This window comes from Nyctibius grandis, chromosome 9 (genome assembly GCF_013368605.1).
Source record: "Nyctibius grandis isolate bNycGra1 chromosome 9, bNycGra1.pri, whole genome shotgun sequence".
NCBI lineage: Eukaryota > Metazoa > Chordata > Aves > Nyctibiiformes > Nyctibiidae > Nyctibius > Nyctibius grandis.
The window spans coordinates 39,744,236-39,765,799 of record NC_090666.1 but is presented as its reverse complement, the minus strand read 5'-3'; the positions used below and the strand labels follow the sequence as shown (position 1 = coordinate 39,765,799).

Genomic DNA, 21,564 nt, shown 5'->3' with positions numbered 1-21,564 from the left:
CAGAATTGCCAGCCTTGAACTCTAAATTAAAGGCACTCTCTGAGCACCAGAGAAGTGACTCTTTTTTGCAGCTTCCTCAGTACCATCCGTCTACCATAATGCTGTGGTCTTGTTCTTTCTTTAAATTCTGGGCTCCAACTAATTACTGGCAGGAAGTGCCTATTTTTATGCCATTAGTATGCAAATGAGTGAGAAGTAGAAAAATATTCTAAAGGAACTGTTACAATATCTGTCCACAGATTACTGGCCAATTAGAACATGGGATTAGGGCTGTGGGACCCCAAAAGAGTATGGCCAAAGTCTTTCTGCTTGGGTGCCTCAAGTGTAATTTCAATGGGAACTGTATATACACGGCCCTTTTCCTCAAAAAAAGGGGGAAAAAAAGTTCAAGCCTAAATTGCCTGCTTACAAATGAGCACTTCTATGCCTGAAAAATGAATGCCTTCACTTCCTCGCCTCAATTTTTCTATCCATAAATTGGGGATAAAACATCCTGTTTGTCTGTGTTCCAGCACACGCTGTGGGGGGGAATCATTCTGTGATTCAGCCAGACTGAAGGTCTCCTCATCTCTCACCCTGTCTTACAACATCTGAAAGACAAAGTCTTTTATTTATAAAATTATTTATAATGTAAGTGATAAATGTTAAAGGATTTTCAGGCCTTACCACTTCTGCCTAGGTAAAAAAATAACAGGAAGAACTGCCTGCCTTATGCCATTTTGGCATTTCCATAGCTTGATAGCATCAGGAATTCAGAGGTGCGGGAAGAGTGGAAAACTATTGGGAAATAACTTTACTAGGCTTTTTGAACCTAGAAAATTGTGAAACAAAACGCTGTATTATCCTAAGGGTATTTCTCATGCAAATCAGCCTTCTTGTGACTCTTTCATAATCACCGATTAGCCGGAGTAGGAAAAAATACATAATTCCTCAAGTTACTGGTCTTGACGCTTCTCACAGCTGTAGTCTTTGGAAATTTTGCTGTATCACTCCATTAGATATTACTCATTTTGACTTCCTATTAAAAAACAAAAAACAGTTCACATCTACAGACTGAAGATAACAAACATTCCACCTCTGAAAAGTTTTGCCGGAGAGGTTTGTTATTCACTGCGGCTGGAGAAGAGGGTTCACAATCAGGGCTGTAACAGGACCACCTGCCCGGCCTCTCCCAGGAGTTACACCACCTGAAAACGCTTGATTTATCACGGAAAAACCACACACCTCCTACTCATACGTAACTGATAACAGCCCTGATTTTCTCTCCTTTCATCCCCTTCTCTCAGAAACACATCTTTGTATTTTTTTTTCCTTAGCGCACCTGGTGTATATCTCCTTGTTATTTATTCCTCCCACCCATCCCTGACCTTCCCCTAAGGGCCTCATCGCCTGCTTTGCGGCCACCACAGCAAACGGTTTGTTCCCCCCCCTCTCTCGCTTTGCTCTGCTCAGGTTTCCCGTTGCCGGCCCAGCAACCGGGCCCGGGCCGCCGGGTGAGCCGCCGCAGGCCCGGGGGAGGCCTCGCTCCGCTCGCTCCGTGCCGGCAGCTGCCCCCGCAGACGGGGCTTCCCAAGTGGCGACGGGCGGGCCCGGGCCCCTCGCCCCGCGGGCAGGGTGGGTCCGTCGGGCGGCGCCGGGCGCGGGGGTGAGCGGCCCGGGGCGGCGGGCGGAGGCAGGAGGGGGCCCGGCTGGCGGCTGGGGGAGGCTGGCTCTGCTGCGCGCCGGGGGGAGGGAGGGGCCGGGACGCCGGCGCGTCGGTGCCGACGGTCTCCAGGCGGGAGTGAGGAGGAGGAGGAGGTGAGCTCCCTCGGGGTGGGGTAAGGAGCGGGGCCGCCCGAGCGAGGCAGGAGGGAGGGAAGGGGTCAGCGCGGAGCGGCGGGGCGGGCGCTCGGCCCGGGGCCGGGCGAGGAGGACGGGGGGTGAGGGCCGGCGGGGAGGGGGGCCGGCCCGGCGAGCCCCGCTCCGCTCGGCGGGGGGAGGCGAGGGCAGCCGGCTGGCCGCCGCCGGGCGCGGGGCTGCGCGCTCCGCCTGACGCGGCTCCCGGCACCTGCGGCGCGGAGGCGCTGTCGGGGACAGCTCTTGCCCCGGCCGCCCCCAAGATGGCTCCGCGGCCCTGGCGGCGGCCTCCGGAGCGGGGGAGCCGCCCGGCCCCCGCGGGAAGGGGCTGTTCTCCGGGGAGCAGCCGGTGCCGGCACGGGGTGCCGCCTCCCCGGCGGCCCTAACATGGCTGCCCGCGCCTCGGCCCCGCCGAGCCGCTGCCGGGGGTGAGAGGGGCGGGCAGGGCCCGCCGGCACCCTGCGGCCCCCGGGGGAGCCGGGGAGGGCAGCGCGGCCTGGCCGGGCCTGGTCCCCTCAGCCCGGCTCGGGGCAGGTGGCTGCGGGGGAGCCGCCGTCGGGACGTGCCCGGCCCGGCCCGCCCGAGTCCCCGAGCATTTAAAATGCGTGTGTGTGGGTTGTTTACTAAAGACACTCTTAATTTAATTGTTTTTAAAGTACAAACAGCGCGGGGCAGGGACCGCTTTCCATAAGCAGTTACAAAGCGAGCTGCAAAATTTGAACCCAGTTCCATTCTAAGTGTCACTATAGCGCAATTAAAACGTTAATATGTATAAATAGTTATGCTGGCAAAAATGTCAGGAAAAATTGTAACCTTTGTGGTGGCATAGTGTCATGCTTTATAGAACAAGGAAAACAAAAACCACAAAAAACCCTTCAATTTTGCAAAATGTGTAGATTTTAGGATTTTGTTTTTATTATTTTAAGCTAAAAATGCTGTGTGACAGGACACTTCATCGCAGAGGAGCTGCTTAAATACACTTTGCAAACGAATCCCAACTTCAGGAAAGTGTGTATCGGATGAATGAGACTTGGCAGGTCTGCACAAATCTTTTAACACATGACTGTGTGATGACTGGAGTAGCAGACTGGAGGAAAGAAACCATTCGAGGTGCAAATGCATGCACTTTTTTTAAGAAGCGGGGGAAAAGAGTTTGAAGCTTACTTTATGGTAGGATTTTCTGGTTGATGAGGAGTGCACGTTACTGTGATTTAGAGTTTAGCCCAATAGTCAGGTAAAGATGAGTAGTGAATTTTAGCGTGGCTTATAACAATGGTTTGGCATAATTAAATAGAGCTATTTTATTGGACTCTGTTAACCTGGTTAACCTTAAATCTTAACCATGACAGGGTTTTCATGTAAAGAGTCTCCATACAAAGTACAATATTGAATTTTAATTGGAGCTTTCAAGACCTAATGTAGAGTGTATTCTTCTTGCGTCACCTTTTTCTTTTTGGAAGTCCAGGTGTAGTTAAAATACATTGGAAGAACACTCTCTGACATAAGTTTAAACATTATGAATCCAGCTCGCATAATTCAATTAAGGGCAGGATTTTTTTAATACAGTGCTGTTTTTTTCTTGAATTTATCTGCCTACTGCGTATAAAAAGGTGAGGATCATTCTCAGTAGTGTGATACCTTGGTCTTGACAAACTTTCTGAACGCTTTCCCAGTCTAATTATTAGCTGGCCAGTCAACAGCAGTGGTAAGATCCAGGAAGCAAACCTGCTGTCCAGCTCAAGGTGTTGGTTCTTCATCAATATGGTACAAAGTTCCTCCCTCCACTGATAAATGGACAGTTTGAATTCTCATGCAGTAGCATTGTTACAACTGCTGTTAATTGTCATGCTTGGGGTGGTGTGGTAAAGCCCTGGGAAGGCCAGAACAGCACATAGTGGATTGGTCTTGTCCCACAGAGTTTAACCTGAATGAGGCAAGGTGCACATGAGTCATATGATACCAGAAAACATCTCCTGAATTTCAGCCTTTTGAGATTTGCCACAAGTTACAAACACCTTTAATTAGCCCTTGCTGGTATCTCTGTTGCGTTAGGATCAGTACCAAGTGTGGCTGGTACTGGTACAAAAGTCATGCCCGTAGCTTGCAAAGTGTCTGTTACAGCTGAAAAATGTCACTTTTGCTGCTAAGTCGCTTAGATGCTAATGTAAAAGTTATACAACTTCCTAAATGTTGTTTTAAAACTAAAATATGGACATACTTTAAAGACCTGTTTGGCTGGAGGCCCACTTTAGAGTGGCCGGTAAAAGTAATAAACTATCCTCAAACATTTCTACTCAATAAAATTTGAGAATATGAAAACAAAAAGTTCCTGATTTAGCTTTTTATAAATGTTTTCTACACCCTGCGACTGCAGCATTTGACGTTGCCCGTAGCTCAAAGAAGAGCCACATGCCTTGAGCTTTTCAGGCCTTTGACCCAGTCGACACCGTGGACTCCTGTTATTTTCTGTTTTGATTGGAGCAGTGAAGGTTTATGGTCCCTGACCAACATCCTGCACCAGTGAAACTTCCTAGGTAGTCATTTTTACCAAGAAGGAGAAAGATTTTTATATTGCATTGCTGGCTTCACAAGATCAGAATGTGTTTATTCAATGCCATCCTGTGTAGTTCAGACTGGGAGAGCCACTGGGATAAGACATTTCTCCTGCAGCAGTTGATGAGCAAATACTTAATGTGGAATATTCTCTTGTATTAACTCTGAGTTGCAAAGAGGAAGTCTTGTCCAAAGACCTGAGATCTTACCTGCTTAAATAATTCGGTTAAAGAACTGCTGTTTCTGTATAAATTGGAGCCTAAGCAATGTGCTCAGAAGAAACACATATAACATATATGAACAGTCATTCCTGTGTGAACAGAATTGTGTCCTTTTGTAAGGAAATAGACTGAAAATCTATTTTAAGTTAGATTTTTAGTGATACTGGTATAAATAACAGGACCTTAATGCTGACTGCTCTGTTGAGGGCTTCTGTGTACTACTGCTTGAGACATAAGCTATTGTGTAGGGGGAGTAGTAACAAAACCAAGGCAAATGATTTGCTAACTAGAACAGAGTAACTCATTGTCTGGGACTAGTTGTATAACTTAAAAATATTGCTAATTTAAATATAGGCAAAAGTGCAGAACAAACTAAAAATATATTCAAGGCTGTTAGGAGCACATGCAGCAGGTGTTTTAGAAATACTTTGGCCACCATGTTTTTTTTTCCATTTGTATGTGAGAAACGTTCTCTACCAGGCTTGTAAAGCAGGAAAATCATCTTGATCTTTGGTGGCAGAATTGTTAACGAGGGGCTCCAGAGAGCCTCCCTTCCGCTGCCCCCAGCCATTGGTAAGCGGTGCAGTTAGCAGAGGTGAAGCAGTGCCTTACTGCTGGAAGGACACATACCCCCGTGTGAATTTAACTTCTGAATAGATATATATCAAAGGATGTCTTAAACGTACACCTTAGCTAGCCATATTGCTGCACATCAGATGTGAAAGTAAAAATAAATGTGTGAAGCACCAGACAGAGGAGGAAATCTATATCTGAAAACCATGTCTCCAAAGAGTCTATAATCTGAAATCCTGGACCCCAGATATATGTATATGTGGGAGCATATATGTATATTTTATTTTTGATCCACAGTATTTCCTGTAGGCAAGAAATCAAAGATCTTTTCAAGTTATAAATGACAATAAGTAGGGAAGCCAGTATTTCAGATGGCTGGTATTTTGGGTATGAGTAGCTCTTTGATGTCCAAATGAGAACTGGAAGAATGTCTAAAATTAACAATGAAATATGTAAAATTAATGGTGAAATGCAGAACTTGGAGGAAAGCAGGCAAGGCCAGGCACTAAGTGTAGTTTGTTTTTTCTATTTTCCCTGGAATAATTATTTGTTAGGGTTGGGATACAGAAAGAACACACACAGTTGAGACACATAAATCCCAAAGTAAGTTAGTGCTGTAGAAGCAACTTAGATTTAGATATTTATGTGTGTGTAGGTTTACGTATAATCAAACGTATGTGTGAAATCTAATACATCTGTGATTAGTGGAAGTTTTCTCATTGGCATTTCAGATGCAAGTGGATTTAATATCATCTTCGTACCTTAATTTTGCTGAATTGTTATAAAAATTGTTAAAAAAGGTTAGGTTGAAAAGAAAAAGAGGAATCTGATCAGTTTTGCATCTGAAAACATTTTTACTGTCTATGCAACAGTGTGACCGGTGTGGCTTTACGTTCTGTTTTCCAGTTTTGTGCCAAGGTTATTTTTGGGCAGTCAGGTGCAACAGGTTTTCTGTGATAATGATCCTCAATGGTACAAGTATGATATTGCCATAAATACTGGCGGAATGTTTTCCTCTTTGTGGTCCTTAAAAATGTTACTTCAGCCATGCCTCTGGCAACAGAAGACTCGTGATGATCGTGGTCTTAATGAATAAAATACCATCCAGAGTGCAAGATTTTTCATAGACATTATTAGAAGTTATAATTGAGGGGAAAAAAAAAACAACCCACACCCTTTAAGTTCACGCCTAAGTAGTTGGATTCAGATTTAATATGATGCAGTCTTTTATTCCTTCTCTGGCATGGAAGATTTACTGAATTGATGTTCCATGATGGGCATTACTCACCCTGGCAGAATTCAGTGGTCAGGTCTGTTGGAATGAAGGATGAAGTCCTCGCTGTTGCCGTGCGGTATTTTTCTCAATCTGAAAAGACAGAGAAGCTGCTGCTTCAGAGAACTGAGTTTTTTGGTTTGCCGTCCTAAAGCCTAATAAAATGTATGCAATAGAAACAGAACTTTTGTAAAGCCATTGTATAGAAGAATTTCCAGAATATCCCAAAGTTTTGTGCGTATGTGCAAGAGTAAACGTTTGGGAATGCTGAAAACTCAGAATGGAGTTAGCTAGAGCTGGTTAGCTCGTTAGCTAGAGCCTTGATGGTGTGTGGCTGTAGTGGCAGAATAGTTGGGAGAAAGTACAGTGATGACAGCTCCGTTTGTAGGACTGGCTCTTAGGAAAATATTCTCTTCCTGTTCTTTTCAGCCAGATAGGACAAGAGGACACAGCATCAAGCTTTGCCAGGGGAGGTTCAGGTTGGACATGAGGAAGAATTTCTTCTCAGCAAGGGTTATTAGACATTGGAATGGGCTGCCCAGGGAGGTGGTGGAGTCACCATCTCTGGAGGTGTTTAAGAAAAGCCTGGACATGGCACTAAGTGCCCTGGTCTAGTTGCCATGGTGGTGTCAGGGCAATGGTTGGACTCGATGATCCCAGAGGTCTCTTCCAACCTGGTTGATTCTGTGATTCTGTGGGGGAAAAAAAAAAAGCCTCAGAGTTGTGCATTAATGACATTATTTTGGATTATTTGACAATGTAGGTCTTCATTCTCTTTTCATAGTAGGTTTATTTACTGAGTGACACTTTTGTAAATAAAACAGGAATGAAGTCCATCTGCATTGTGAAAATAAGGTATTTTTTAAAAAATAACTTGCCTGGTGGATATAATTAAGTGCTTTCTCAGAAGCACCATAATTCCCATCGTTTAAAAATTAAAATCTTTTAATTGAACTTCAGATCCTCATTTCATCTGATGCTCAGTGTCATATTCCCTATATATCTTTCTGCTTTGATACTTACTTTACATACAAATATTCCAGGAAACAAAAACTCCACAAGTAGCTGGACATACTGCATCTTTTGTACTCTGGTTCTTTTCAGGGTTTACCCAGGGCATATGCTGTGTGATGACTTTGCAGACTAAGTAATCCAGCAGTATTCTGTGAAATTCTGTGTTTTGTGATTTCCCAGTTGAAAGTTCTGCAATTCACCTTGCCTGGATTGCAGTTTAATACAGTAAATTTCTGGATATAACTTTGTGTGGTTTGAGATAAATCAAAGTTCTCCAAATAAACAATAACATCTTCTTCTTGGCTTTAGAGAGTAATATCTTGTCCTGGTCTTACATTAAGAAAACTTTAAGAAGAAGTAAGCTTTTGTTATCATTAAGTCAGTTTTCCGTTCGGTTGCAGTTTAAACGTAAAGGCAGGATTTATGGAAATGACTGTAGGGTGGTGCTGGCCTAATTAGTCATTATTTCTGGCAAGGCATAAAAAAATTGGTCATTCTTGTGCCTAAAACTAATAGTGTGCTTTGTATTTAATTTGTTCTTCTTTTGTAAAACAAAGGGTTGTGCTAATAAGTGCAATATAGAATCACAGAATCAGCCAGGTTGGAAGAGACCTCTGGGATCATTGAGTCCAACCGTTGCCCTGACACCACCCTGTCAACTAGACCATGGCACTAAGTGCCATGTCCAGTCTTTTCTTAAACCCCTCCAGAGATGGTGACTCCACCACCTCCCTGGGCAGCCCCTTCCAATGGCTAATGACCCTTGCTGAGAAGAAATTCTTCCTAATGTCCAACCTGAACCTCCCCTGGCGAAGCTTGAGGCTGTGTCCTCTTGTCCTATCGCTAGTTGCCTGGGAGAAGAGGCTGACTCCCACTTCACTACAACCTCCCTTCAGGTAGTTGTAGACTGCACTAAGGTCACCTCTGAGCCTCCTCTTCTCCAGGCTAAACAACCCCAGCTCCCTTACCTGTTCCTCGTAGGTCAGACCCTCCAGACCCTTCACCAGCTTGGTCGCCCTCCTCTGGACTCGTTAACATATACACACATTTAAAGTTCTTATAATATTATTTGTCATGATGTTCTGGGGAGTCATTTAGGGTTTTTGTTGGTAGTTAAATTTACTAAGGTAGGCTGTCTCTCACTGGAAAAATGTGTATTTATATACCCTATAAAACCCTGTATTTTTTAAAGGCATAGTAGTAGCTGAGCTGGAACTTGCAGTAGCAATTTTGAAATTGAATATGGCTTTTCTGCTATTGTCTATCCAAGGATTAAATACAAAACACTGCAGTGCTTTATAAAAGTACTAATACCTATTACAAGTTTTTGAAAGAGTTGTAGGATTATCCGTGTGATGTGTTTGCCGTTGGACTAGTGATGTCTCTTATGGGTTTTTTTTGTTGGCCTTACTGAGATGAATTGCCAATAATTGGTATTTCACCCAGAAGCGACCCAGGTGACTTACAGAATTCCACCACCTTCAGCATCCCTGTGCATGTGGAATGTCCTTCCTAATGAGGCTTAAGAGAGGGGGGCCTTCAGCATCCTTAACGACCACGGGATGTTGCTGGAGCAGAAAGCTACTTCACATGTTCCTCTTTATGATTAAACTTTTAAAAGTCGCAGCCACCAACATGCCACTGCAGTTTCATGGTAGCTGTGACATTATTTTACTATTCATGCTGTGAATTCCATTCTGTAGTAAAATGAATATTATGTTGGCCTTTTAAGTTGGTTGTCAGTGGAGAATAGGGAAGCTACACTTACAGCATCTGTATGCAATCTTGGCGACAAGTAGGACCCTCTGGAAAGCTGTTACTGTTGGGGCAGAACTAATCATTCCATGTGAAATTATATAAGGAGAATTAGCTCTGACTCTACCTCATTTCCTTTCATACCGCTGTGAAAATAAGCTTAGAAACGTCAAACCTTCCCTCCTTATTTCTCTAAGTACTTTTATTAAATACTCCTTTTTATTAAGGCTTATTTATTGTAGGTGCTAGAAAGAAAAATAACTACCTGTATTTCCAGGTACTAATGGGATGTGTGTCCTTCCCAATTTGATTTCCTTCTCAGGACTGGGTTCCCGGGATCGGTTGCCGTTGCCTTCCCTGTAGTTTGACTTTATTTCTCCGGTGGGTCATTCAGAGTACTTCATATTTAAGGTAGCATGCTTGATGTGATAGAAAATTGTCAATCACAGACTGCCTTGGCTATTTAGAAAAAAAGAGATGTCAAAAGCCTGCTTAGAGCTCTAAGGAGCAGTCAGGTCACCTGCTGATTTGCCTGGCAGGAGCCTAAACTCGTACAGCCTTTAGGTTTAGAAAAGAAAACACAGATCTCTGGAGGTCGAACACTTTACGCTGAGGCCTTGTACTGTATGTGTGAGCATATAGTGTTCATTGTAAAGCCAGACAGGAATGTATAGACAGCTTCTGACGTGTTCATCTTGTCAGGTCTTAAAACCAATCAGTGAAGATTTGTGTAACCCCTCCATAACCTAACCTGTTGTTTTAACTATCCCTAGAGGTAGCTTATTTCTTCTAATACTATTCTAATTTTTTTCCGAACACATTAAGCTTCTTGTTTTTTGTTTTGTGCTGTGAATATTGCAGTAGTGGGATGTGAGCATCGTTTTTGTAACTGCTGTTAGCCTATTTTGAAGCCTGTGCAATCTTTCTGTACTCATGTTTTTTTCGGTACTGAGCAAGCCTGTTTCCCTTCAACTTTCCCTGATTGCTTAGGTCTTCTGAGCTTTTCTAGGTTTCCTACATCTGTGTATCCAGACCTGAACTTAATGTACAACCTTGGTCAGTCAGTATCAGTGAGTAAGATTTATTCTATTCATATCTTTTGCATATCACGCTCCTGCTAATACAAATTTGAATTAATTTTTCACTTTTTGTATTCAATTCAGTATTAAAGCCCCAGTTTCAGTTCTGCTGTTAATCACTTAGTCCTGCTTTTTTCAATTCTACCTCTGCTTCCTGGAATGCTTCCAGCCCTTCCCAGGTAACTGCAAAAATTTTGCAAGTATATTGTTCATCATCCAAGTAGTAAATGAAAACATTAAATAATTCTGCACTGAAAATGCCGTCTGCATTACAATGTGAGGGATAAGAGGAAAAAGCTTATTATAGTCCTGCAAACCTGTACCTTGATGCAGACCCGACCTTTGGAGATGGAGTTTCAGAATGGCTGGGTTCTGCTCTGACCCCTTCGTCGTCTTTGGGGCTGTTTGCTGGTCTTGCTTGGGTATGCTGGTGTCTGTCTTGTACTGGGGAGCCTGGAACTGGACAAATTAAATCAGACATCTGGTAGCTGTAGGTGTTTAGAGAGGGACTCTTTAAGTGAGGTAAAAGAAAAGAAAAACTTGGAGAACACTTACATGGATCTGCACACCTGGGTCGGTGGTGGTTCAGTTCCTCGGAGTGGTGTGTAAAAGTCACCTGTAATTAATTGGATAAATCTATGTATGTAGGCTTCTGTGTCTGAGTAACTTGAGATGCAGCCGTACAGAAATGGTCATTCTTTGTGGCTGCTAGATCAACACTTAAAAAAAACTTTGATCAAACAGATCTCAATATTTGAAGTAAGTGTTATTTTGTGACTCATGTAGACAAGGGAGGAGAGGAAGAAAGGGTATCTCTACTTCAAAACCTTTTCTTTTATGCTGTTTTCTTGGTACATAATCTGCAGGTGTTTTTCTTTTATATTAGTGTTTTAGGATACCTGATGTGATCAGAAACACTCGATTTTATCCTCTGCACTGGTGTTTTCAAAAATGAAGCAACTGAGAGATGCTGCTGGAGAGTCGGAAAGTAGCAAGGACTGTGGCTTACAGTTAAGGCAGATGTGATTGCAACATCTGTGCCTAGGAAAGCTGCAGTCTGATCTGCCTTCTGTCTTCAGGATTTCGGGGATTCCAGAAGCAGAAGTGGTGCAGATAAGACATGTCCTTTGAGGCTTTGAAACGCTTCTACTTAGATGGTAAAGCTCTTCCTTATTAGGCTCACAGGAAACGCATCTCCTATAGTGCAGCCAAATTGGTATCATTGTTAAATACTTCTTCTCAGAGTCGCCAGTGGTGGCTCTTCTCTGTGGTGGTGTTATTTGGGAAGAGCAGCCTCTGCGGTTGCCTCTGTGTATTGACTAGCTGAGTGTGTGGCCTCAGTGTGTAACTGTGCATGGTAATTTCTGACCTGGTAGCTGTGATGGAGTCCAAGGAACAGTTTAAAGGGGGTTTTTCACCTTTTTCCTTAAATTGAACTCCCCAGTGCTAAAACTTGGAACTTCTGAATTGGGATCTGCTTTAGAGCAGAATCTAGAATAATAGGAAGAAAACCCCCAGAGCCTTGCCATCGGGCAAACTAAAATTAATTTTCTTCAATGATTCTCCCCTTTGCCAACAGTGTTCTTGCGAAATGGGTCTTTGCCATTGATTTAATCTCAGTGCAGCAACCGTGTTGGTTTCTGGGTGGCATAAAATTCTGCATATTCCTCTCTGGGTTATTAAGAAAACCCTGTGCTTTTCCATCATCTCTGAGCAGCAGTCGCATGTCTACTTTCTGATCTCAGGACTCTCCTGCTTGCCGTGGGACTCCCAGCTTGCTGTGCTTCGCCTCTGCTGTTGCGTCCTGCTCTGGAAGGCTGTGCCAGGTGAGATGTGCTCTCTTTTCTTTCCCATTTTCTTTCCCCCAGGTAAAACACAGAGCTACACTCTGAGGGAGTGCAACAGAAAACACATCAGAAATTGAAAGATAATACTGCTGTAAGTTCACGAATACGTTCTGCAGAAGAAAACAGCCTGTAAGTAATATATTAAAAGAGGAACTGGATAAAACACGAATACAACTTCCGAATGAGAAAAGCAGGTCGTTTGCATTATTTCCTCCATGCTTTGTTGTTGTGTTGGTGTCATCATAACAATACATGACGAATATGCTTTTTTCTCAGTGATGCTGAAAATTTGATTACCTGAATATTTATGTTCTTCAGTACTTGGAAATATTTGAAGGGTTATATTCTTCACTGGATTTTATATAGAATAGTTTTGGAAGTTAAATGGTATGTTTCATTGCAGACTATTCTAAAATAAGTTCTTAATTGTTTAGAGGTATTAATATTGCATTTAAAAATGTAAACTTTGAAATGTCATTATTAAATTCTGTTCAAGATGTGAACTCTGTTCTGTTTTCTACCATTAATTATGCAAGTTTGAAATTCTCAGTTTCATTTAAAGGTAGGACTTTTTATTTGTATGTAGCTGTTGAAATAAATTACCAGTACAAGAAAACATTCTACTAATAAGCGAGGGATGCCTGGAGTTGGCTCTACTAACTGAGACAATTTAATTCATCCATCATTGGGGATGATGTTTCTTAGCAACACAAAGTATTTTCACCCCGGGCGCTTTCACAAACTTTCACATTTTTCTTCAAATACAGCCTTGGTAGGATTTTATATGACCTGAAGTTCGTCTGTCTGTCCTGAAGCTCCCGATACTTTTCCATTCCTTCCAATGATCAAATGATCTGATATACGTTTTTTCAGCTTAGTAATACACAAGTTGACTAGAGAATCATTTCGCATGTCAGATTTTCCAGAGGGTTCAGGGAAGTTATTGGTTGCTCTGTATAGCAAAGCTAAAAGTTATAGAAAATGTGTTAATAGTTTCATAATAAAACAGATATGTAAAATATTGGCTTGGGAGCTAACTAAATGCTTTCTGATAGCCATAGCCTCAAGGGAGATACTTGGATCACTTGTAATAAGGGGATATCTTTGATATCTTTTGGTGAATTGACTAGTATTCTGTTTAGATCATAATTTATGAAAAAACTGGCTTAATACACAATGTTACATTATCAAATTGTTTGGGTGTAAGAGTTGCCTTACTGTATGGCCAGGATTTTCAATGTTTATTCTTTTAATGCTCTCTTTTATAAAATCAGAAGAAGCTGTTGATACATTAAGATTCTACCTTTATTTCTTGCTTTCCATTTTTTTTAACATGTGTGAAGCTGATTTGATCAGTGTAGTTACAACCCAGAGTTGCTGTGGAGATTTGGCTTCCTTAAGAAACCCCTTCAGGTATATAACAAGTGTTAGTGAGCACTGAGAGCAAGCATCTTCCAAATGCAATGTATTGTTTTGCTTTGAGAAATAATATATTTTTTTAAATTTCTGGTAAACTCCTCTGGAAACTTCTGTAATTCCATTATGTGAGTAGTGCCTAAGCCTCTGCTTCTATCTTGCTTTGAGAGGAAAATTTTTAGTGGTTATGGGATGCAAGCATCTTTATCAGCAGTGTGTAGTGATAAGTGTTTGAAAAATGTTGTGATGAGTTAACTACTACTCAGCTTATTTCACAAAGGTGTGCAGAAACCATTTTAAATAGTGGGAAAACAAATGACTGAAATACTGGTTTGATTCTCCCTCATAGTTCAAAAAAAAATCCTGTGTTGCAGCTTTTGTCACCTTAGCTTTATTTTACTTCGTTTTTGATATATGCATGTAAAGTCACTGTACATATAGATATATGCAAAAAAATGAATTGGAAGAATTAATGGGATGCTGTAAAAAAGGTTTTATTGATGGTGTGTTAGACTGTATGTGGTGTTAATGCATGAGGGAGTATTTAGGGAGTCCTGAGAGCTGCCAGCAATATCCCTGCTCGCTTTGTCATTTAAGTAGAAGCTTTTCTGTGAGGATGACATCTCGTGAGGAATTCCTGTGTGATTCCAAGCTAAATGGCTCTGGATTTCTAGATGGTGTTTCTAGTTCTGGGACACTTAATTGCATGTCCAAGCTTGGACATCTTGTTTAAGATCATGTTTGTTGCAGTGTGTTACGTACCCTGGTATTAGTGTCCAGCATCTTGCAAGTTCTCCAGGTGTTTCCTAGAGTCCTTTGAAGAATCACCTATGTTGGAAGCTGCTTCTGTTATCCCACAGCAAACAGTGTCTGAAGAAAGAAGCAGAGAAGGAAAATCTTCGCAAAGGGCTTTGCTAGTAACAGGGGCTTTAGCCTTTTAAGGTATCAAATCTTTGAAGACAGCAGCAGTCTCTTATCTCTGATGTTGCCTTACCTGTAAGTTTGAACTACGGCAGCTTGCAGAAAGGTCAGGGCTCTGTCTGCTCCCCCTCCTGCAAGACTTTGTTGCATGTGGTGACAGACTATCTACGTTTTCACCTCTACCTTATCATCCTGGGATCATCTGGGAAGCTCTGGAATCAGTTGTAGGCTCTCCTTGCCTTTTCAGGTGCTGTATAGAAAATTCACTGCTCGTAGGAGTAGTCAGTTTGCAGTCGTGATGGCTCGTCTAGGTAGTTGCACAGTCAGATGTCATGGAAATTTGCTGAGGGCTGGTGTTCACACTGCAGTAAGATAATATACATATGGTCACGTTGTAGGCTTGTATTTGCATCTCAGCGTATGGTATTTCATTCTGTAATGCTGTGTGTGTGTAAAGACTGGTATATTTTTCAGAAAGTCAAATTTAAAAGATTTTTAAATATTGAAATCTCTTCATATTTACTTTATTTTTTCCGATGGTAAAAGCAGAATCTAAACTTACAGGTCTTACAAAGACTGCCACAGGCAAGCATGCACAACCTTTTCAATAAGAAACCAAACCTCCCAAATACTCTTCAGAAATTAGTTTAAAATTCCTGTTTCTAACTTGTTCAAGACACTGGATCTTAAAGCCATTTAGCACACGTTGGCAATATCCAGTCTTGGGTATAAGGACAGTTTAATTTTGGGGAAGGCTTCATTGGGAGTAGAGAAATGAAGAATTCATGGGATTCACAAGCAAAGTACAGCTCTCTCCTGTGAAGTACTGGAGAAGAGGAGGCTCAGAGGTGACCTTATTGCAGTCTACAACTACCTGAAGGGAGGTTGTAGTGAAGTGGGAGTTGGCCTCTTCTCCCGGGCAACTAGTGATAGGACAAGAGGACACAGCCTCAAGCTTCGCCAGGGGAGGTTCAGGTTGGACATTAGGAAGAATTTCTTCTCAGCAAGGGTCATTAGACATTGGAGTGGGCTGCCCAGGGAGGTGGTGGAGTCACCGTCTCGGGAGGTGTTTAACAAAAGCCTGGACATAGCACTTAGTGCCATGGTCTAGTTGCCATGGTGGTGTCAGAGCAATGGTTGGACTTGATGATCCCTGAGGTCTCTTCCAACCTGGTTGATTCTGTGTACTGGAAGAGATGCTGGTGGAGATGCAGTCTAAGATGGAGAAGAGGAGGGAGGGCTTCTAATAATTTCGCATTTCTTGGGCACTTGTTTTGTATAGCAGAGTAGTTACTTATGAAAGGCAAATGATAACAGAATATCACCTGAGTGCTGTGCTAAAGACAAAATTCGTTACCAAATGTTACTTTTAAACCACAGCCTCTCCAGCCTCACTGAAGCAGCCACTGCAGGCCTTCCCTCTTACCCCTGCTCCCTTTTTTTCAGCCAGGGCTTCTGCCCATATTCTGTGCAATTTCCTGTGATTGAGTATATAAATATGAAGAATTGATGAAAATTATCTTTTTGAAGGTAGTAAAAGGTCTGGAGTAAGTCTAATAAATAGACAGGGATAACTTGTAATGAGGAACACACAGTAGTGTCAGAACTGTTGTAAATTTTCAAAAACTACTTTTCATCTTCATCCAGCCATGGTTCAAATAAAGAACATTCACTTTATGGCCTGCAGCACAATACAAGTTGTACTTTGCTAGCTGTTGGTTAAAGCAATGAACGTATTATTTGAATTTAAGGAAAGACAATTTGAAAACGTACTATATTTAGGATTTGGTCTTGAAGTTATAAGAATAACTAGTGGATTTTGCTGTTGTTGCATCTTTTAATGTTCATGTGCAAAGAATGACGTGATCAGAGTTGTCACTGGGAACATTTAGTTTTTCATGCAAAGTATTTTTGGGCAGCTCTTATTTGGAAGAACATGGGATGGAATATAAACAAACTAGTCTTAAGAAATTACCATTTGTGTTAAAAGGTCACAAATTACAATTGTTTGGATGCTATTTCTGCAGTTGGTCTCTGCACAAATGGAGAAGGCAAGCGCAAACCAGTAAGGCTAAAGCATTTCTCAAGGTGGTAGATTGGCTTTGGGGTTCTCATCATTTAACATAGCTGTGTCTTTTGAGAGACTCGGGAACTAAATGATTTTATTCTAATTAGGATCTGGACGCACGAATGAGAAGTCAGCTGTCTTCCTGTACACGCAGTCTGTCTGTTACGTGTTGTGTTTGCGTGTGACTTGTACTGATGTGAGAGTTTGCATGCAAGCAAATGGATGTGGTTCCCTTCTGTCTGTCTCTAGTACACAAAGCTATTCTGTGTTGTCAATAAAAATCATAAATTCTCTACATTGCTGAGCTTTATTTCCAGCCAAGGAGTAGTACATGAAAGTGTTATGGGATATTGGATATTTAATTACTATATTGTTTTAGGTCTCCATTTTGAGTGTGTATCTCTACTGGCCCTGACTCACGAGAAGATCCACTGAAATGTGCTCTTCCAAGCAGATCATTCTACTGAGCAGGTTATGGGGAGCGATGGATGTGGGAGAGGTTGAATCTCAAATGCTAGTGATGTTGTTTTGACACAGTAGTGTACTGTGTTATCAAGGAGGAGGACCTACTTCTGATGAGGTCCTTCCGTTGTACCTCTGTAGAATGGAATGAAAGCCTGTCAGACATAAATATGTTATGCTGTTTCAGGCTTAACTGGGAGTCCCCGAGATCAGAAAACTAACTGGGTCCTTAAATCCCAGTCATCTGAGAGATGTGGAGAGAAAACACCCATCACAACTTACTGTCACAAGATTTTAAGATAAGATTTAGAGTAGTAGCAGTCATCCTCTATGGCTGCCTACCAATAATGTGGTTTTGTTCTTGTCCTCTTGGCTGTAGCTGTGTCTCTTTTCCAAGCATTGCGTTGCATGTAAGGTCAGGGGGTCGAATTTTTTTGTATTTTCAGTTTGCTAGTCCGAGTGTTCAATGCCAGCCTCCCTCCTCCAAGCTTTTAATACCTGATAACCACTCTTCCGTGTACACTGTTATAAAACTTGATTACAATTTTTCATAACCTCTGCTTTCATCAGTTAACTGTTTTCAGCCGGGGAAGTCAAGCTTTGATTCAGCAATATCTTTGTATTAACAAAATATGAGGATACTTATTTCTATGTTAACATGCTTTCCAAACTCTGGAAGTTTCCTGTATTTGCTTGACCAAATTTTTTTTGTCTGTACTCTTCAATACTGTGGTGATGCTTGTGTCCCCTACCCCAAATCTCTTTCTCTAGAAACTCCTCATATTCTCCTTTATTTGGAGAGTTGGTGGGTATTATGTCCTAGTCAAAGGAAGCAATTTTATTCTTAACACAGTCTCAAATGTAAGAGCAAAACATTGAACTGTTTGCCATGAATTCTACTTAAATGGGTTTTGATTTAGGGGAAAAAAAAAAAGGTTATGTTCAGATAATTCAGAAATTTAAGTAAAAACACTATATTTTTGTAAGTTTTGGAAGCTCTGTGTAAACTTTTAAAGCCCGTTGTTTTTTTAGTCTTCAATTATTACTTTATTTGCAGGTGCATCTGTAGACTATGGGATTTACAAGCCTGGGCCAGGCTTGCTTTTACCGCACATGGCAGCGTAGCGTCAGGTAGCGTAATGTGACTTGAGTGATCTGACTCGACGATTGCAACCTACACCTCTTCTTCTTCCCAAAAATAATGTATTTTTTTAATCTGTCAGTATGGCTGTTTCGTAATGAGGACTGATCAGCCTTTTCTGTATGTAAGGTATGTTTGAAGTAAGGGTGATATGGTAGGCTGCTGCCTGGGTCGGTGTAGACCGAACCCTAGAGCAAACGCTGTTGTAGAGCATTGCATGGAAACTGCATAGGCTTAGATGCTGCAATATGGATTTTATCTAGATTTTATGTTCTAGAAGAGAATTTAACAGTCTTGAGAAGACTGTCTCTCTCCATGGGACAGCTAGGATAACTGTGGCTTGTGGTAAAAATAAATAACACACACCAGTTAGGCAGCTGGCACTCTGCACCTATGATTTTCCATCCATACTGCGTGGTTTAGTGTTGGGGTTTTTTGCATTCAGGGCAGGCTACAGTGAAGCTTGTTTGATGAATTGCAGGTTGTCTCATGAGCATGATGCTTTGAGAATAAGAGCAATGACTTATCATTGGGTGGCTCCTTTCTGATTCAGTAAGCAAGCCTTCCATTATACATTAGTTTCAGAAACAAGCTATTGGGGGGGGGGTTGTGTATATATATATATATACAGAAACATATATGTGTATATATATAAAAGAAGTATAGAGCATCCTGAAATAGGTACATGGAATCCCAGTTATACAGACAAACAGCAAGAATCTAAGTGTTTCTGCATTCGGTGTTAATGATCTGTATTTCATATGAAAGGCTGACCTTTGCAGGGCCTTTTCTTCTGAAGTAAAGAATAGGCTGATCTGTTTCTCCCATAGCTGGAAGGGTGAGGGGAAGTTTGGTTGATCTTATTTTTTTCAGCAAGACTCACAGGGAATAATAGGGCCAGTTGCTGAAATTGCAAAGGACTGTGCGGCCCCAGGCATCTTTAACTATGTGCAAAGACTGATTCTGTTTAATGCAAAAAAATAGGAAATGCTGAAGTTTAGACCAAACACTGATTCAGGTCAGGAAAAATGGGATCCTTCCCACTGACTTAAAATGGATACGCGAGACATTCGTGCAATGGTTCATATAAATCAAAGCGAATGGGCATTAGATTACACATTCATCATTATGATTATCACTGGGACTGCTTAGCATGTGTAACCTGGTAAGCACTTGGCAGGATTGTGTTTAACTACAAAGACAATATTAGAACATTGTATTCTGAATTTTACTTACGGTGGTGGTCTAAAGCTCTACAACTTGAAGATTTTGAGGCAGAAAGATAAATGATCAAGAGTGTGCACATTCTGTATGGGGAATCTGTGGAGTGTGTGAGTTTTTTTTACAACTGGTGATCTAGTTACTCGGATACAAAGCATGCTTTTTACTGCAGTAAGAGTATAAAATTCTATTTTTAAGTCAATACAAACCTATTTAAAATATCTTATGTTAGATATGTAAGTGCTTTCTTGTGGACAAAAACATTCTACACACCCAATTGTGTAACTTCAACTTAAGCCAGTTTTCTGTTTCCAGCCTCTTAATTACTCTGTAATCTATGGGAGTACAAAGAATTAAATGTGTCCAGTCTTAAATGTTTGGTTAATCTCATGCTCAGGGAGATGGCTTAGTTTGGGTCTTGGCATGTGGGGCTGGGACTTTGACCTGTTGACAGTTGTTTTAAAGGTTGAATGCTGTTAGAGCCTGTTGCCTCTGCTAACAAGACTTTCCCAAAGAAAGCCTCGAGAATGTTTTATAGCATCCAAATAAGAGGCTGATGCATTGTCTTCAAGCATTTAAAATAATTTTAAGATCCGTTGAAGCGATATGTTTGGTCAGATGGGCAGGGGTCACTTCAGAACTAGAGAAACCTGATGACTTGAGGTATGGTCAGGGATTCAGTAGAGCTGCTGCAGAAAATGGGAAGCATTGGGAAGAGGTTGAAAACCTTGTGTATTTTTGTGGGCCAGCTCTTCTCCCTTTGCCTCCTGTAGCTCCTGAATGCGTGAAAAGATCTGAGAGAACATGTGGAGAGAGCATGTGGGTTGTGGTACGATAGGAGCGTACATTCATATGAGGTTGATGTCTGGTGGGATGGCGCTCCTGTCCGGGGTTATGGTGTTAATGTCACCTGCCCTTGTGAGAGGGGCTGCAGGTCTGTCGGGGTCACAAGTGAAGTGCCCCACCTGAAGGACTAATGTTGGGGTACACAGTCAAATAGATCTCATTTTGTTTTAGCAGTCTTTTGTGCATAAGTGGTTCTAGGAGGGCCTGGTAAGTGTGAAATTGGTGCTTTTTCTTTCCATTTGTGTTTTAAATTAGACCAGTCACCAGTTTTGTTACTGGATTGTCATGCACCTTATACAGCCATTCCTGCTGCTCGTTGTCCTCTGCTCTCTGCTTTTGCATTACTGTGGGCTCTGGATCTGTGCTCGATTTAAATTCAATAAAAATCACTATTGGAGCTTCTGTTAGTGTTGAAAGTCTCTAATCACTTATGGTATTTTTTTGGCACATGAGCTTAGGAAAGCTGATCTTAAATGTGACTGATTTTTGAGGGGAAAAAAATCCACATATTTTCATTTTTAGTGGAAACTGTAGATGAGAACCTCAAAGAGGAACACCGAGGGGCATCCTCTGTAGGTTGTCCACAGCATATTTGGTCAAGAAAAACAGTTTAAGGAATGTGACATGCTGTTCTTGATGGAGAAAAAGGCTTCTGTATGCCTAATACATTGGAAAACATTTGTTCAAGAGCACATCTTCCTTGTGCAAAATTTGCCCATGTAGTAGTATTAAGGTTGGTATCCACATAGGTTGTCTCACACATACTGAAGGTGATGCCCGAGGTCAGCTTTGGTTTGTAAATGCAACTTTAAGGAATGTTTTGTCTGGCCCTGTTACAAAGCATCTGTGTAAGTCGTTTGTTTAGAAATTTATTTACTCTTACTCTTCCTGGACTTGTCTTCAGTTCCTGATTAAAAAATAACAGTTGTAAATGAAACATTGTGTCCTGCTTAACAAGTAAAGTTTGTGGAAATAATCCTTATGTGTATACATACACTCATTGACCGATTCTTTAAGTGAGTTGGTATTAATGTTAAGGTAAACATTTTCTGTTCTGGATGTTTAGGCAGACTTTTCTGTTCTGTACTAAACCTTGGTGTGAAAAAATGCCTTGTCAATTTTGTGAGAATGATGACTGTGTTGTATTGCTAAATGAGGAGTGTTAGAGTTAGTCTGTGATTCAGGGAGGAATTATCAAAATGCTGTCTCATAAAAATCAAATAAACTCAGCTTCTGGATCAAGTGGGCAAGTTCACGTATCCCTGTAGTTCTTTGAACATCCTGGCTTGAATCTTTGCTATCGCAAAAGACTTCTACACTTCATCATGTGTTGGTGTG

The 21,564-nt window shown here is 41.6% G+C and overlaps 1 protein-coding gene across 18 annotated transcripts in view; it reads left to right on the top strand.

Moving 5' to 3' along the window:
- The first annotated feature begins 1,487 nt into the window (after positions 1-1,487).
- Positions 1,488-21,564, top strand: part of GTDC1 (glycosyltransferase like domain containing 1) — a 217,474-nt gene continuing 197,397 nt past the window's right edge. For 14 of the 18 annotated variants that reach the window (XM_068407984.1, XM_068407976.1, XM_068407983.1 and 11 more), the window contains exons 1-2: positions 1,488-1,614; positions 12,050-12,130. The gene's annotated coding sequence lies outside the window, so the exon portion shown is untranslated. Of the gene's footprint in view, positions 1,646-1,736; positions 1,798-12,049; positions 12,131-21,564 lie in introns of those variants that run through there. The other 4 variants (XM_068407969.1, XM_068407968.1, XM_068407973.1 and 1 more) reach the window with 4 other exon arrangements.